The sequence below is a fragment of the Triturus cristatus genome, chromosome 3_2 (genome assembly GCF_964204655.1).
Source record: "Triturus cristatus chromosome 3_2, aTriCri1.1, whole genome shotgun sequence".
Classification (NCBI taxonomy): Eukaryota; Metazoa; Chordata; class Amphibia; order Caudata; family Salamandridae; genus Triturus; species Triturus cristatus.
Genome location: NC_140584.1, coordinates 927,184,714 through 927,199,897, shown reverse-complemented (window position 1 = coordinate 927,199,897; position 15,184 = coordinate 927,184,714). Strand labels below are relative to the sequence as shown.

The 15,184-nt window shown below is 42.7% G+C and overlaps 1 protein-coding gene across 4 annotated transcripts in view; it reads right to left on the bottom strand.

The window, feature by feature from the left end:
- Window positions 1–8,912, bottom strand: part of VMP1 (vacuole membrane protein 1) — an 810,872-nt gene extending 801,960 nt beyond the window's left edge. For 2 of the 4 annotated variants that reach the window (XM_085649403.1, XM_085649406.1), the window contains exons 1-2: window positions 8,775–8,912; window positions 5,119–5,198 (exon numbers count right to left, since the gene is read on the bottom strand). The gene's annotated coding sequence lies outside the window, so the exon portion shown is untranslated. The remainder of the gene's footprint in view (window positions 1–5,118; window positions 5,199–8,774) is intronic. The other 2 variants (XM_085649404.1, XM_085649407.1) reach the window with 1 other exon arrangement.
- Window positions 8,913–15,184: the final 6,272 nt, after the last annotated feature.

Sequence of the window (15,184 nt, the reverse complement as noted above, 5' to 3'; positions counted from 1 at the left end):
GCAAGGAGGAGAGCAGAGACATCCCTTGATGAGTACCCTACGCAATCAGGAATGAAAACGACAGACTGCCATTTACTCTAAATTCTGGCCTATATTCTTTTGCTGGAGCACTTGTGTTGGGAAAGGTCAGTAGAACCCTGTGCTGATTTTTAATAATCTTAAAATTCGATTCTAAATAATGACAAATCACGTGGCTTAACCTCAAAACAGATAACCTAATGATTAAGGACATTATGTATATATTATTTTAATAATTATTTACGGCAGGTGTAGCAAATGCGAAAACAATTTTGGACCAATCAGTCAGTCAATGTTCCTGTACTGGCGATCTGTTGAGAAGAGTGAAGTGATGGAGGCCTGAAAGCGAACAAGTTCTTGTAAAGAAAGCGTATAATCAGAATGTGGTAAGACAACAGGCCTTTTACTCCTCACATGACAAAATAATGAGTGTAGTGTGATGTGATTCAAAGAAATACACTGCATACAGGATAACATACAAGTTGGCAGGGGCTGAAATGTACTGCTAGACCAAGGACGACCAGTGTATAGTTTACTAAAGAGAGACTATTGTGCCAAACATGAAACTATGCACCGCTACCGCCAAGAAAAGTGGTGTTGAACATCATAATAAATGTTTACCACATTCTGACTCATATTCAAAAGCGCCATCTTTGTAACCTGGTCCCAACAGAATATTCAGACTAACTCGGAGCCCATTCCTTCTATAGAGAGATACTGCCATTTCTATTGTTCGCCATCCAAAATGAACGTAGAGCATCCCAAAAGCTAGAAGTCTTGCCTTTAACAACAACAGCTTAGAATACTACGGCAATGGTTCTAGTTAATCACAAACCAATAAATCCCCTAGTGCTGAAGGAGTGTTCTGACATTTCAACAGTTTGAAAAGAATGTGACCTAAATCACAGCTGCTTAAAAACAAACGAATGATTAAAGTGCTGACTTTGAATCCTACAACATGCCATTTCATTTAGTAAATATTGGTGGTGAGTAATCATGCAAGCTTATCAAGAACTTCGCAATTATACCCACTCTTGTTTAAGCCTTCCAAGGGAAAAACCTTAGACTCTGGAAACCCTATACAAAAATCAACTGGTCAAATTACTTACTCATCAGATAACACGCTCAAATCGCTATTTTAGCTAAAGACAAACTCCTAATGGAGACAGCAGCACTAGCATTTATTTCCACGGCAGGTTGGGGGAGGGAGGCATAGGCATAGCGATTCTACATGATCAACTTCTACTGCTACCTCAAGATACAGGAATTCACTAAATCAGCAAATTGCAAACTAGCGAAAACTGAATTTTCAGCACCTTAAATCAGGAAATAACTCAAGATACTAAAAAGGTAGAATTTTCAGTGCAAAATATATCACACTACACAAAACAAAATCACTATAACGCTGCACAAAAATACATTTTTCAGACAGGTCAGGTAATTGCATGAGAACACCACACTATCAACCTCTTCTCAAGTTAATACATGGACAACCAGCAGATAACTACTACACCAAAATCCAAGACTCCCAAACAAATCTGAAAAGCCACCACCAACCATATTAAACTCCTCCCATATCCAAAATTAAGCTACAAGAACTGGCAACAAGGATGGAGAAATCCAGCTAGACCTATACAACCCGAAAAGCTTCAAAAATACCATCTCCCTACTCTGCGCCTCTCAATTCTTCTGCACTAACATCGTGATCCAGACCAATTTAGTGTTCTAGTAAAGAAATTCTCCATCAATCCACTTAATCGCTAAAACTACAGATCCATCTTAAACATACCGCACCATGCAAAACCTCTAGAATACCATATCTTCAAACAAGTCAAAAAATTACAAAAAGCTCAGATAATGCTCGAAACTACCTAAGAAGGGTTTCCACTGTTAAGTTTTACCAAGTCAGCCATGATCTTAGTATGGGATAAAACTCACCAAGGACAACACTGATACAATTACCACGATTCTCCTGAATCTGGGAGCAGCCTGACACAGCAAATTGCCATACCTTAGTGGCCAGGCACAATACCTGGAAATAGAGAATAAAACATATCTCGGGGGAAAATCTCAAAAGAAAAAAATCCGGACTTGACAACAATCGGGGGTAGGTAAAGAGTTACCAAAAGAGTGACGGTCTGAGCTGAAGTTCTCAATTAGATGAAAAATTAAAGTTAGGGTCAGAGGTAAGATTCGGGTTATCTTAGGTGAACGAAAGAAGGAAAGAAAAAGAGGAGACAGAATTGGAGGAGGGTGATGCCTGCCTTCCTACTTTAAAAAAAAAAAAAATTAAACCACATCATGGCCGTGAGATTATTCACCCAGATATTAACTTCCATGCGATTAACACCCTGATAAACTCACTTGAAGGCTTTGAACTTAACTAGAGCTGCCTCTTTCCCACAAGAGGTCAGCACCATAAACCTGGTACCATGTTACTCAAGGTCATACCAGATAACCTGTGGTCTCCTAAAAGATTGATACTTGATTATACCCCATTTGAAAGTGTATTAATCTCCATTAAATTCATTCGTCCATCTGCTACTACGGCCTAACCTAACAAACACACACAATTCCACTGACTGATCCAACTCGCTTAAAAGTGTACATAAGGTAAACCACTGAATGGCAAGAAACCAACTTGTGTACAGCAATAGAAATGATACTACAAACCCAATACCATAGTGTTCTGGACACGCACCAGTCAAAAGCTGCCACACAGTGAAAACCCCGGGGGCAAAAAACAAAAGCCTACAGCTAATCAAAAGAACACCTCCACATAGTAAAATTCTGTATTTACATCCTTGACAATCTACATTTCAAACTACCATATCTGGCATTCTCCAAAGGGAGCCCACCAGAACTCTCGTGATGCTTTTCTGACTGGGTTACATGAATATGTCAAGTCTGGATCCATGGTACGAGTATGTATGAAATTCAGCAGCAAGAATGCTTTTCAACACATCTGCCTGACAACATAACATCTTGTTGGTCTTGCAACCCTAAAGTTGATAACCATAAGCCAACAAGTAAACTTTAGAGTGCTCTGCATCATTTACCTATGGTAAAAATGGGTTAAGCCAATAATTCTTATAGGACAAGGTGTCCAAACACTGGCTAGTTAGGCCTCGTAGGTCAGGACCATCGAATTACCAGACCCAATTTTAAAAGCATCAGGACTGGAGGCACTTATCATCAGACCTGTGCAATGAACTTCCACACAATCTCTCCAAAACGCAGGACTACCTGCTGTTCAGGGAAACACTAACAAAATTGGCTCTTCAACAGAGCACACAACAAAAGTAAAATATCACTGAATGGCTAACTAAAACATCCATGAGAGGAGACACACATGAAAAGAAATATACAATCTTCACTCCTTCCAGCCCTTACAAGGAATTTGAGACAGTTTCTAGGACATGAAACATCAGCATAGGTCGAGAACTGAGACATGGACAGAAGAAAGCACACAGATTATAGAGCAGGGAAAGACAGCATTAGAATAAGAGTACACGAAAAGGACAGAGTGTCAGACAAACTGGAAGTCAGTCAATAGGAAAAGAGCACTGAGGCAAAGACACACATACAGGGAAACAAAGTCAGAAGGACACGAATCATGGAAGAGCCCAGAAAATGATGGAACAAAAAGACAGGGATGCTAGAGACAGAACACTCACAGAAATAAGTCCCAGAATATATTACCACCTATGCAAACATACAAAACCACTTAACTACATATTGCAACAGAAGCCACGGTGCAATATACTGCTTGACAAAACAATACATCCCTTAATAAAATATTGCATTACATAACAATCCTTTAAAGTGCACTGAACACAACACTGTTCACTACATCTGTTCACTACATCTGACCACTTAAAATAAACCTAAGACAGTCCAACGTGCAACGCTAACAACCAGACAACCAGCAAGACAACTAGCACACCTCACCACAACACATATGCCCAATACTCACAACATCACACTATCCTGCTTATATCGCCCCACACTTAACAGTGCAACAGGAACCCGCAAAACCGTTGACATCACATTGAACTACAAACTGCCTATGGACATATCACTTTACGCTGCTGCACACCACTCTGGTCAACTACTTCAAACCACAAAACAGCTTTGAGCTGTACTCGAAACACATAGTACCTTGAAAGTAGGTACAGCTAAATGCCAGTATCACCACAGAAGGGTAATCCATGACTACTATGGAGCCTGCAAAATTCAACAGCTTCTCTTAAGTGTGTGCTATCACCCAAAATGTCTCCAGTGTTTTAAATCTTCTTCGATTACGTCAAATATTAAATGGCTCATGCACTCTTTGATACCATGACTCAGAACACGCTAACCGCCAAACAATATCGCTATACTGAGGGGGTGACTTGAGGGGTAGGGTGGAGAAATCAGCATGGAAAATATGGACGCTGAGGGCAAATTCATAAAAGCAATTATAAGTACGAGAAGTAGTACTGTAGGAATACTCTTATGTACTCCAACATGCCTTTGTCAATCGTCTCCATACTGCCTACAACGGGGCCACTGGAGGCCACCCATTACTATGCCATTAGGATAGACACACCACAGTTCAACACTATGCAACATCAATGAGAGGACCAACAATGAACCAAAGTAGAAACCACATTCAAATGACTGGCACAAAACATAGCAGTCATCTCCTTCTAGTAAGATGTGTTGGTGATAAATAGCAAAACCAGCACAGAGCTCTATAATGATAACCCACAACCAGAACACAGCAGTCAGAGGGAGTGGGTGCACATGGAGAGTAAGAGTTTGTAAGCTACATAGGACACGGAATCCCTTCTGCAACAAATGCAAGATGGGTGCCTAGAAGACCTACCAATTTTGTATTAAAACAAAAACACTCAATTTACAAACTATTAAATAATGTCAGCTGCATGAGGATGCACCCCCAAAATGAGGTGAAATTGCAGGGGATTGTGCAAGTGAATGCAAATGTTTCCACAAAGGTGTACCTAGTTAGCAAGCAAGCAAGCCAGAGTATTCGAAACAGTGACAAACGTCAAAGTGGACTTCACGCAAGGGAGATGGCACCTTAATAAGACGCACCTTAAATCAAATTCTGTTTCCTTGCTGGCTGGTGCTGGAGTCGGTGAGACAGGTTTCAATACAGCTTCTTCGTTGGCAGCCTAGGTAAAAACATATCCTATTACTTGGTAAAGCTAAATTTAAATACTCTTACTTAATTTGTATGCTGCCTGCTGCGACGGAAAATCCCCCTGCATGGTGATGTACGTATACCCATACCCTGAGTGAGCCAGCAGCATGCATATCGAAATCCCTGGAAATGATTTTTGGTCAAAGGCAAACATGGATCATGCGTGTACACCACAACCTAGGCCTGTCTCGTGGTGATGCAGTCTTGTTATCTCTGGGGGAGGGAGAGAACAAAATTCTACCCTCATTAGTGGTAGAGGGCTACTGCCCTTGCCAGAAGTTAAATAACATTAACGTGGTACTGGCAACATACGCATTTTGAGTTTCATAAGAGTCGGTAGTGTGAACAGGCCTTTTTACCTACCAGTTCACTGATGTAAACTTCCGCTGCTGCCGTTTACTTAATTCACCTTTGGCCTACATGACAACTGTAGGTAGCGTTGGGCAGCTTGTGATGCTTGAGTGTGTGCTGTGTTGTATGTGTGCCTGTGTATGGTAGATAACATGAGAGTTCTGTGGATTGTACTTTGAAAGCTCAGGGCCTGAAAACGCTAGTTGGGGAGAGAACTGCAACCTCAGACAGGAGATGTGGATTGCTGATATATCTGTGGGCTGGGAACTCCCACACTTGAGGAAGGGAAGCAGATAATCCTCTGTGCTCATCAAAGATCACTTTAATTCAAAGAAGAGATACTGGTCATTGTCAAGCGAGATGGTGGGCCTCACAAGGGGAGCACTGTAGAACAATGGAATTATAATAGATGAACAGGTTTAGGCCTTTGAACCTTTGTGAGGAATATTTCATTGGAAGCCTGCAACCCAGTGTGACCAATGCTACTCCCTCTGCCTTTGTGATGTGTGTAGCAGAAATGTAGATGCTATTGATGTGCCAGACTGTCCCTTTGACAATGGACAGGACAGATATGTGGGATTTAAAAGGATTTGACACCCACAATATGAATTTCAAAGGACCAAACACTAAATCACACGTGTGTCTAGACAGACTACGAGAAATCTACTAGCCCACTTGCTATGGCGAGTCAGATTTTATCCGGGCAAGCTATTTTTAGGGCCTACTGGCCCATTCTGGAGAGCTGACAAAAACGGTTGTTCTGTTCACTAAGAAAGTGAATTAGCAATTAAGATTTGTTTAAATCGGGTTTTTATCTAGCCACATTTGCTCAGCGTTCAAAGACAGAAGTCAAATATGAGCTGATGTCTTCTTACAATTTGAACTTTAGTTTTTCCTGAAAGTTGGTATTTGCTATTCTTTCTCTTACTGCAAGGTTAGAGGATTTTATAAAGAGAACTGTCCGACAACTGTGCGCAAAGATTGGGAAATTAAAGGCTGTACAATGTCAGTTCTTTTTCTAACGCACAACATTGAAATACCTTGTAAATCAACTGTACAAACATTTCAATATATATTTAAGTAGTTATGAAAACATTTTTGGTATCTGTGCTTTGAAAAATATTTTAATAGGATGAAAACAAATCAGAACACTTTACTTGGTGATGTGCTAATGATATTTTTCCTCAAAGCCAATTTCCACAGAGTGTCTATATGCTATATATTTGTATCACTAAACCTTCATGTTAGTGGGAAAGTGTGTGAACATCTAAATGTAAAATGTGCGGTTTGTAAATTAGTGTGCTATCACACTATGCTTTAGTCATAAATTTATTAAAAGGGAGTTTTTGAACATTAACTTAGAAACATTCCTGCCCCCACCCTGATGACAATGCTAATAGTAACTTAAGAGGCAAGTCAGGGGTCATGTATACCCTATATGTAAGCTAAATTCTTAGTATATATGGAGCAAACGTTTAGTCTATTAAAATCAAACAAAATAGTTTTTTGTACAGCAGAAATGCTGAACTTGCATATTTGAAAGTGCTCTCATACATGATAATGAAGAAAAGGGCGGTTTTGTAAAATAGAATACTTGCCTAGGATCACACATTTTGAGACCATTTTAAGGTCAAGCTCATTACAGTTAGGTTAAGTAGATTATTCAAGTCACTAAGCCTGCAGGGGTGGTAAAAATGTTATGATTTTTCCAGGCCTGCTGGATATGTAAAGTGGGAGCATGAGTCCCACGAGTTGTTCATCAATGTGGAAAGAAGATTATCAAGGCTTTGAGCTGCTGCAACTAGGACTGGGGGACCAAGATTCTCAAGTCTCCCTGCTGGGTGAAGGGCCATCCCTCAGGAAGTCAACACCACTTGTCTTGAGCTTGAAGACAAGCCATCTCTTCTCTCTGCATGCCAAGACAAGCAGACTGAGGAGGAGTAGGAGGACGAGAGGACCTGGAGAAAGCGAGACCCATCAAGAATCCTCCTGAGTGGATATAGTGAGCGAAGTGCGAGTCATCAGGTCTGGTTGGAAGCGCTTCCAGAGTGCTGGCCGTCCACCACTCTAATGGAAAATCGACTATCCCTGTATGACAGATGGGGACTACTGTGAAGATTAGGACCGTCGTCCATGGGGTGGAGTATGACAGCAAATAACGTATGCTAGGTTTGTGCCACTGTGAAGTTTAGGGCCGTCGCCTGGGAACATACTGACCTAGAGACCACCACATGTGTTAACACATAACAAAAGCCAAAGAAGAAACATCTGACACCAGCATGGAATATCCTAAGACTGGTGGCCCCAACTGATCATCCAGAGGAAACCATAAGACTTTGCTGCCCTCCCGCATCGCGAGGCTGGAACTCAAGAAGAAACGCCCCGATCCTCTCTGAACTCACTGGCAGTCAGGACTGTTCGAGGCCATCAGGCTTTATTGAGAATTATGCCTCAAAGATCATCAAATGTGGAGAACAGTCGAGGCTTCGCGCAGGGGAGGTAGGTGTACAACACACAGATGTAGTCAAAAGTATGAACAGTAACCCCAATAAACTGATTGTCCAGTCAAATACTCGCGGTTGTGATAAAAGTAGTATTTAATACAAGCACAAAAGTAGATCAACAGCACACGAAATAATATCTACTGTCTCTTAAGATTGGCGCACCAATGCCATCCTGTGAAGTGCCCCCAACTGCCCCCCACCCCATCCCACTTCCCTTCTAACACTGACCACAAAAGAAATCTTTGATCCAGTCAATACCACTTCTAACAATTGACCCTGTAAAGGAAACTGGTCTGCTGAAGGTTAAATGAAGCCTCGATGTGAGCACGTAGTTCCAGTCAAGGGCCACAAATCTAGACTCTAGAAAATGCTTCAGAGCTACCCTCGAGAGGTGGTAGGCAAGCGGCAGGAGGGCAGTTAATCCCCAACAGTAGCTGTGGCTCAAGGGACACGGACAATCTCCAGGCAGGGGGTAATGTCAATCCCAGGGGGCAGCCCAGCACGTCAGTACCCATGAGCTACAGGGCAGTGGAGCCCGATAGCCAGCGCATCACCACGGCCAGGTGTCAAGCAACAGTGGTGTCGGCAGGTGGAAGACCGGGGGTCCAATGCCCCAATGGGTTCAGTCATGTCTAGGCGCTGGGGGACTCTCCAATCACATTGAGCACGCTAAGAAAAAAGATCCTACTCACCAACGCTAATCCGGTTCTCCAGGCTTTTCCGGCTGTCTCAGGCCCGGACGCCGGCTCACTACACTGACACGGGATAACTAGCGATAGTCAGCATCTCTGTGCTGATGTCACTAGGTCCGCCCATGAAGGAGGCGGCCGTGCGAGAGGTTATTCAGCCAATAATAGGCCCTGATACAATACACGAGATCCTGATTGCCAATGAACAGCTGACAAGAGCACCTCAGCCAATAGTATCACCAGTGGTCCAACGAATGCAAGGACACCACAATTTACCCTCCTCTGAGAAAGCAATTCCACGTACCTGATTGGTCGTTATTACTTGGATGATACAAGTTTGTCCGTAGACGTTACGGGACAAAATACTTCCATTAGAGGAGCTACCTTTCCTCCACGATTTGCAATCTCTGATAATTGACTGGCAGGTGCATCCTGGGCCTGGGAGCTTTCTTGCCCCAAATAGAAGGCATTTTAAATCGCCACATAATCATACGCCTCGCGATATTATGCAGCACAATAGATCCAGAGTATTGGATATTACATCAGTAAAAAGTCTAAAAATAATTTTAAAAAACAACCTTGGTGGAAATCCGGTGGTTGCGGGTAAAATAGTAGAGAGAGGATGTGGCTTAACGGTTAGAGTGGTCAACATTGAAGCAGCAGAAGCACGTCCGAGTCTGGCGGGTGGCTTAACGATCCTTTGTGGGCAAATCGCTATGTGCCTGTCTGTAATGCAACTAGTGCTCATGTAAAGCGCTCTGATACCTTTGGGTCGGTTCGTGCTATATAAACTGCGAGAGAAAAAAACTTATTTGAAACGGCCAACTACAGTGCCAATTCATTTTATTATTTATTTATTTATTGCAGTTTTATTGAGGCAAACTTTACCCAAAGGTGTCAAAGCGCTTTACAAAAGAACCAGGTAAGTTATGGTGGAGCAGGTAAAACGAAATTCTGTATACCTTCTCTATTTTGCATGATAAAATACTAATTACGTACCTTTCTAAACATTAACCTGTATTAATTGTTTGGAGTGTTAAAATTAACCAACTTGCATTTTGATAAACACGAATTACACGCGGGACTATAATGCAGATTGCATGGCAAATAACTCTAATGACTAACTGTGGTACGCATATTAACGGTAGATTGTGTTAATATAGAAAATTGCATGATTTATGTTGCTTTTGTAATGTTTTGCGTTCCTGGTAGACTACATGGTGAGTATCATTGCTTTAAACGTTGCTATTAGCTAGGAAAATACTAATATATAAAGGGATTAGTGTGGGTTTAAACATTAGAATCTTCATTTCCGCATATTAATTACTTTTTGTTTCGCTTAAGTTGGCATTCGGACCTACTAGGCCGCAATATCCAAAATGGAGTTCGGAAGTGGCCACAGTCATGTGAGCTGAGCGCGATGTCTACTTCGCAGACTCGAATGGCTCTGAAGATCTCCAGGCGTCCTCCGACCGGGTCACAGTGTTCCTCGTCAAGGATAGGAACGTGGAGGACTGCCAAAACTCAACTAGTGTGACTAACAGAGAAAACAAAGGACACCTGTCCTTAGAGGAGTGTATTTCGATACTTTGGACCCCTTCGCATGAGAACCGCCCAAACCAGGACATGACATCCGCGGTTTCATGAGAATCGGAGGTCTATGGGAATAATGTCCGATATTGCAAATTTTGATGGCTTAATCAATCACAGTCATTCCCAATTCAACAAATGTAGCATGTTAACCAAATTTTAGTATAAAAGGGGGATTCGTAGAAGGGTGTTTAGACAGAGATTTTGCGTTCCAGGAGTGTGATCCGAATCCCCGTTGACCGATTTGCTTGCACGATTGGCGAGTTTCCGGAGATCTTTGGGACTGTGTCGTGCCGAGCGAAAATAACTTTTCTCCGGACTGATTTGGGTCGTAGCCGGCATTAAATTGGAGGGTCACACTGGAAGGGACTTGATTTATGCAAGACGATAGATTGGGGAAGAATAGTCGCCAAAATCAGAATTTAGGTAAATATAATTGTCACACTGATTTATACCAATGTTATTAAAATTCTGATTGATTATAGTGCTGATTATGCCAATGAGGGTGAATTTAATTAGATAAACTATACATTTATTAACAGAAATCGAGTTTGTGATCATTTAAAGGGTATTGATTGGAGATTCTGAGACTTAAATGTGTTTTAGCTGGTTCTAAATCACCATCAACCAGTCCAACTAATTGGTCCATCAACCAAGTGGTGGAGTGCCTTGATGTTTGAAGTTAGGTTTCTCTAAATGGAGATGTATAATATGTAAATGCTGTAAATATTTCTTCCTATAGATAATAAGGTAACCCCCACATGTCCAGCGCTTCTCTTCCTCCTGTGTGCAGATTCGAGTGAGACGTATGAGTGTTGGTGTTATGAGCCCCACCAATGAATGCGTGCGTAAATGAGTACGAGTGATGACGGGTCTGTGACGCTGGGAGGATATGTAAATTTGACCTTTTCCGCTGGAGCAGTTACATACATAGCTGCCAAGGTTTCAGATTGCTATGTGTGACATTTTCATAATTTGAGTGTAATTATGAGTGACATTTCAATGACTATGAGTGACACTTTCTCACAAGCAAAATCAAGCAATGAAGACAAGGGAAACATACATATCTGAAATGACAGCCATTTGAGCATTAAGAAGATCTTAAAATCGCTCCAAAGTTCCAGAAATGGAAGCACAATAACCGGAGATAGGCTGCGTGACTGTAGTTCTCAGTAACGGAGGGCATGCAGGCACAGCAGCTGCTCAGAAGAGGATCTTATTGATCTGATCATTCATGACTGTGCAATTGCTTAAAAAGCAAAGTTTATAGCATATTCACAGTGCTTTCTGTAGCAGGCTGGGATCTCATAGCATTCTAATACAGTTGCCACTGTTTACCATTGCACCAACTAGTACTGTATTATGTTTCTATCTGGTTAGACACAAAACGTTTGCAGCAATTGCATTAAATTTGAGCAGCACAATATCTTATTTCATGGTTTACTGACAGTTTGGCTTTTGGACTCTGGAGCAGCTGGAAATCAGCACACATCATTCACACACACACATAATATTCATTCTAACTGAGAAACAAGTTAACCCCCGGCATTTTGGAAGAATAACATGCCTCTTGTGTAAACTAACTGGAGTAATTCCAGTGACCTAATACATAGCTGTCAAAGTTTGAGACTGCTTATGTGTGACATAGCCATATATTCAGTCTTCTTATGTGTGACATATACATGTCTTATGTGTAGCACTTTTAGTGATGCATGTTAGAGAACCAAAAACGGAATAGAGATCAACAGTTATACCTACATAGTAAGATAGTTTTCACAAATTAGCCCATGTTGTGGTATGAAAACTGGCTCAAACTGCCCAATGCTCCTAAAGTGCCTACACAAGATCACTTGCCTACTTTCCTTTGCCAACCGGGTCACCTGGCAGATATATTTAGCATCGTAATAACTAATAACACACATGTTTTGGAAGCATGACTATAGTTTAATAAAATTGAATGGTATGTCTAGTACACATTTCAGTTAAAACAAATGGTTTGTTAAGGCAAAACAGTTAATCAATGACAATGCGTGGTAATCTCAGAGGTGCGCCACCAAAAAACCTCGGAATCCCTGTTCCACTTTCAAGAAAGCAACATTTGGTCCATCACCACTGCTAAGCTGTATCAGGTTACAATATAAGTATTTTAAAATGGTAATGATTAACATTGAAAACATAATTTGAATGTTTCCTTTAGAATACGTGTGTTCGCCTGTTTCAACAGAAAACTATCCACGTGTAGTGGCATTAGTAAAACTGTGTCAAGTGAACGTTTAAGCCAGCATAGCAAAATCATGTTACATCAGCCTGCCAGTCTGAGAAAACTGTTGTACCGTGATGCTGTGTGTGCGTGTCACTGACTGGCCGCGCATGTGTAAGTGGCTGCAAATGTAAGTGTTACTCTTGATTGCGTGGAACTTGTAGCAGATCGGACGGCAAGTCTAGCACAGATTTACAAGTTTATTACCACAATAACTCTTCTTTTATGCCCCTCACTAACTCCAGGGTTAAGCACACTCTTTCTTGAAATGAATTCAGCAGGAGGACAGCTCGAGAGCAGCTGCATTTAATGATTTCACGCAACGCCAGTCACCTGCTCCCCTCTCTCTGTGATGACCGGCCGACTGCATCAGGCTGGCTCGGGCCCGGCCAGCTCAACTTCACAATCAGGCCAGGTCCGTGGTCTGGGGCTGCGAATGAACCTCTCCGGCCGCCGCAGGGTGTTCTGAATTACTCTGCTGGATCGAGTCCAGCCCGGGCTCTGGTGGGTCCGGACTGGATAGGTCGCTGACGCTCACGATGCGCAGGCAGCAGAGCTCATCAACAGAGGGGGCGACTCCGACTGTATTCATGGCTGCACAAGCAGTGGGCTACAGTGCAGGGCGGCAGGTCAGGCTGCGTACATCACCAGTTCCCCGCAGCAGCCGTGCATATCCCAATCAATCGCAATTCAAAGTGTGCCAGCACGCTCTCGGGCCTTAAGTTCAGTGCGCATGTCTGCTATCTCTTGATTGGACAAATGAAATCATGAGACTCAGTCACTTCATGTGATGTCAGTGTCTTTGCGCGGTCATGGAACAAAATTGTAGCTAGCCCTGCCTGAGCCAGCCCCCACGTCGGCAACAGCAACACGCGCTGACAGCTAAGCACAAATTGGCAGTCAATGATACTTAAGCAGCCCTGGAGCTTCGCTTTAGGAGGCGCTATAAATGCGTGACAATGTATTTCAGTGCGGTGATGCGGACCACCACACTGAAATGCATTAGTCTAACGCATGATGCGAGATACTTGACAGGGCTGTACATAAGGTACACAAGATACACTAAACACACTAACAAGTTTCATATATACAGTAACAAAGGTACAGAAGAAAGACTGAGCACGCTAACAAGTTACATATATGCAGTTCCAACTCTAACTATTTGCATATTTATACTCTAAAAAATAAAAAGGTGTCAGTGTTGGGTTAAAAGCAGGAGTAAAATACATAATTACAAAGTTAACCTCGTGAGAGTGCTAGATTACCGTAAGGGTCAAGAAATGGATTGAATTATTCCAGGAAGTGCCTTTGGAGGGAGGAAAGTTTTAAGATCAGTTTTGTTGATGCAGAAAGAGGTGGTGGTTCGGAGGGATGGAGAAAGTGATTTCCAGATTCTTGTTGCATTGCCAGAGAAGGATTGAGCCATAAATCTTTCCCTTTTGATGGTAGGAGGTTCGAGCAGTAAGTGTTACGCATTGCGTGAAGGTCTAAAGCTGCCAGAGATTTTGAGTTTATTAGCCAGATAGCGAGGGGTGGAGGTGTGCAAGACTTTGTGGGTGATACAGGCAGTCTTGTAAATTGACCTTGCTTCGAAAGGAAGCCAACGAAGAGACAACAGTAAGGGTGTGATGTGATCATTTCTTTCAGCCCCGTATACGTACCAAGCTGCTGAGTGGCGGATGAATTTTAGAGGGCAAAGGTGGGATTTGGGGAGGCCAGCAAGGAGAGAGTTGCAGTAGTAAAATCTGGAAAGTACCAAAGATTGGACCATGAATTTTAGGTCTTGCTCAGGAAAGAGGCGCCGAACCCCCCTTAGAAGGCGCAATTTGTAGCGTGCATTCTTGGCGATCGTATTGATATGGGACTGTAAGTTGAGCCTTTTGTCTAGGATGCAAAAAGAACTATTGATGGACAGAATGCAGAAGAATGTCATACATTCACCCCAGTACAGAGATCTGGGCCTAAATCCATTGTTTTTTTGCTCACCATGCCATTCCAGTTTGGACCCAGCCATATGCAAATCATTCTTGACCCTGTGCCCAATGGGAACAGTCCAGCCTGAACTGCCAGGCCAGGTCCTCCCTGGACTGGAAACAAGCATCCTAGCACCGGTTTCGGGGTTTCACCCCTCTTCAGCCAGGATAGCTTGATTCCAGTGGCATGGAGAGCACGGGACTCACGTCTGCGCATACCCGTCCCACTCAGGGTGACAAATGCAAAAAGAACTATTGATGGACAGAATGCAGAACAATGTCATACATTCACCCCAGTTCAGAGATCTGGGCCTAAATCCATCGTTTTTTGCTCACCATGCCATTCCAGTTTGGACCCAGCCATATGCAAATCAGTCTTGACCCTGCGCCCAATGGGAACAGTCCAGCCCGTACTGCCAGGCCAGGTCCTCCCTGGACTGGAAACAAGCATCCTAGGACCGGTTTTGGGGTTTCACCCCTCTTCAGCCAGGATAGCTTGATTCCAGTGGCATGGAGAGCACGGGACTCGCGTCTGAGCATACCCGTCCCACTAGCGATTTGGCACTGTCGACAATGATAGGTTTGTTGTT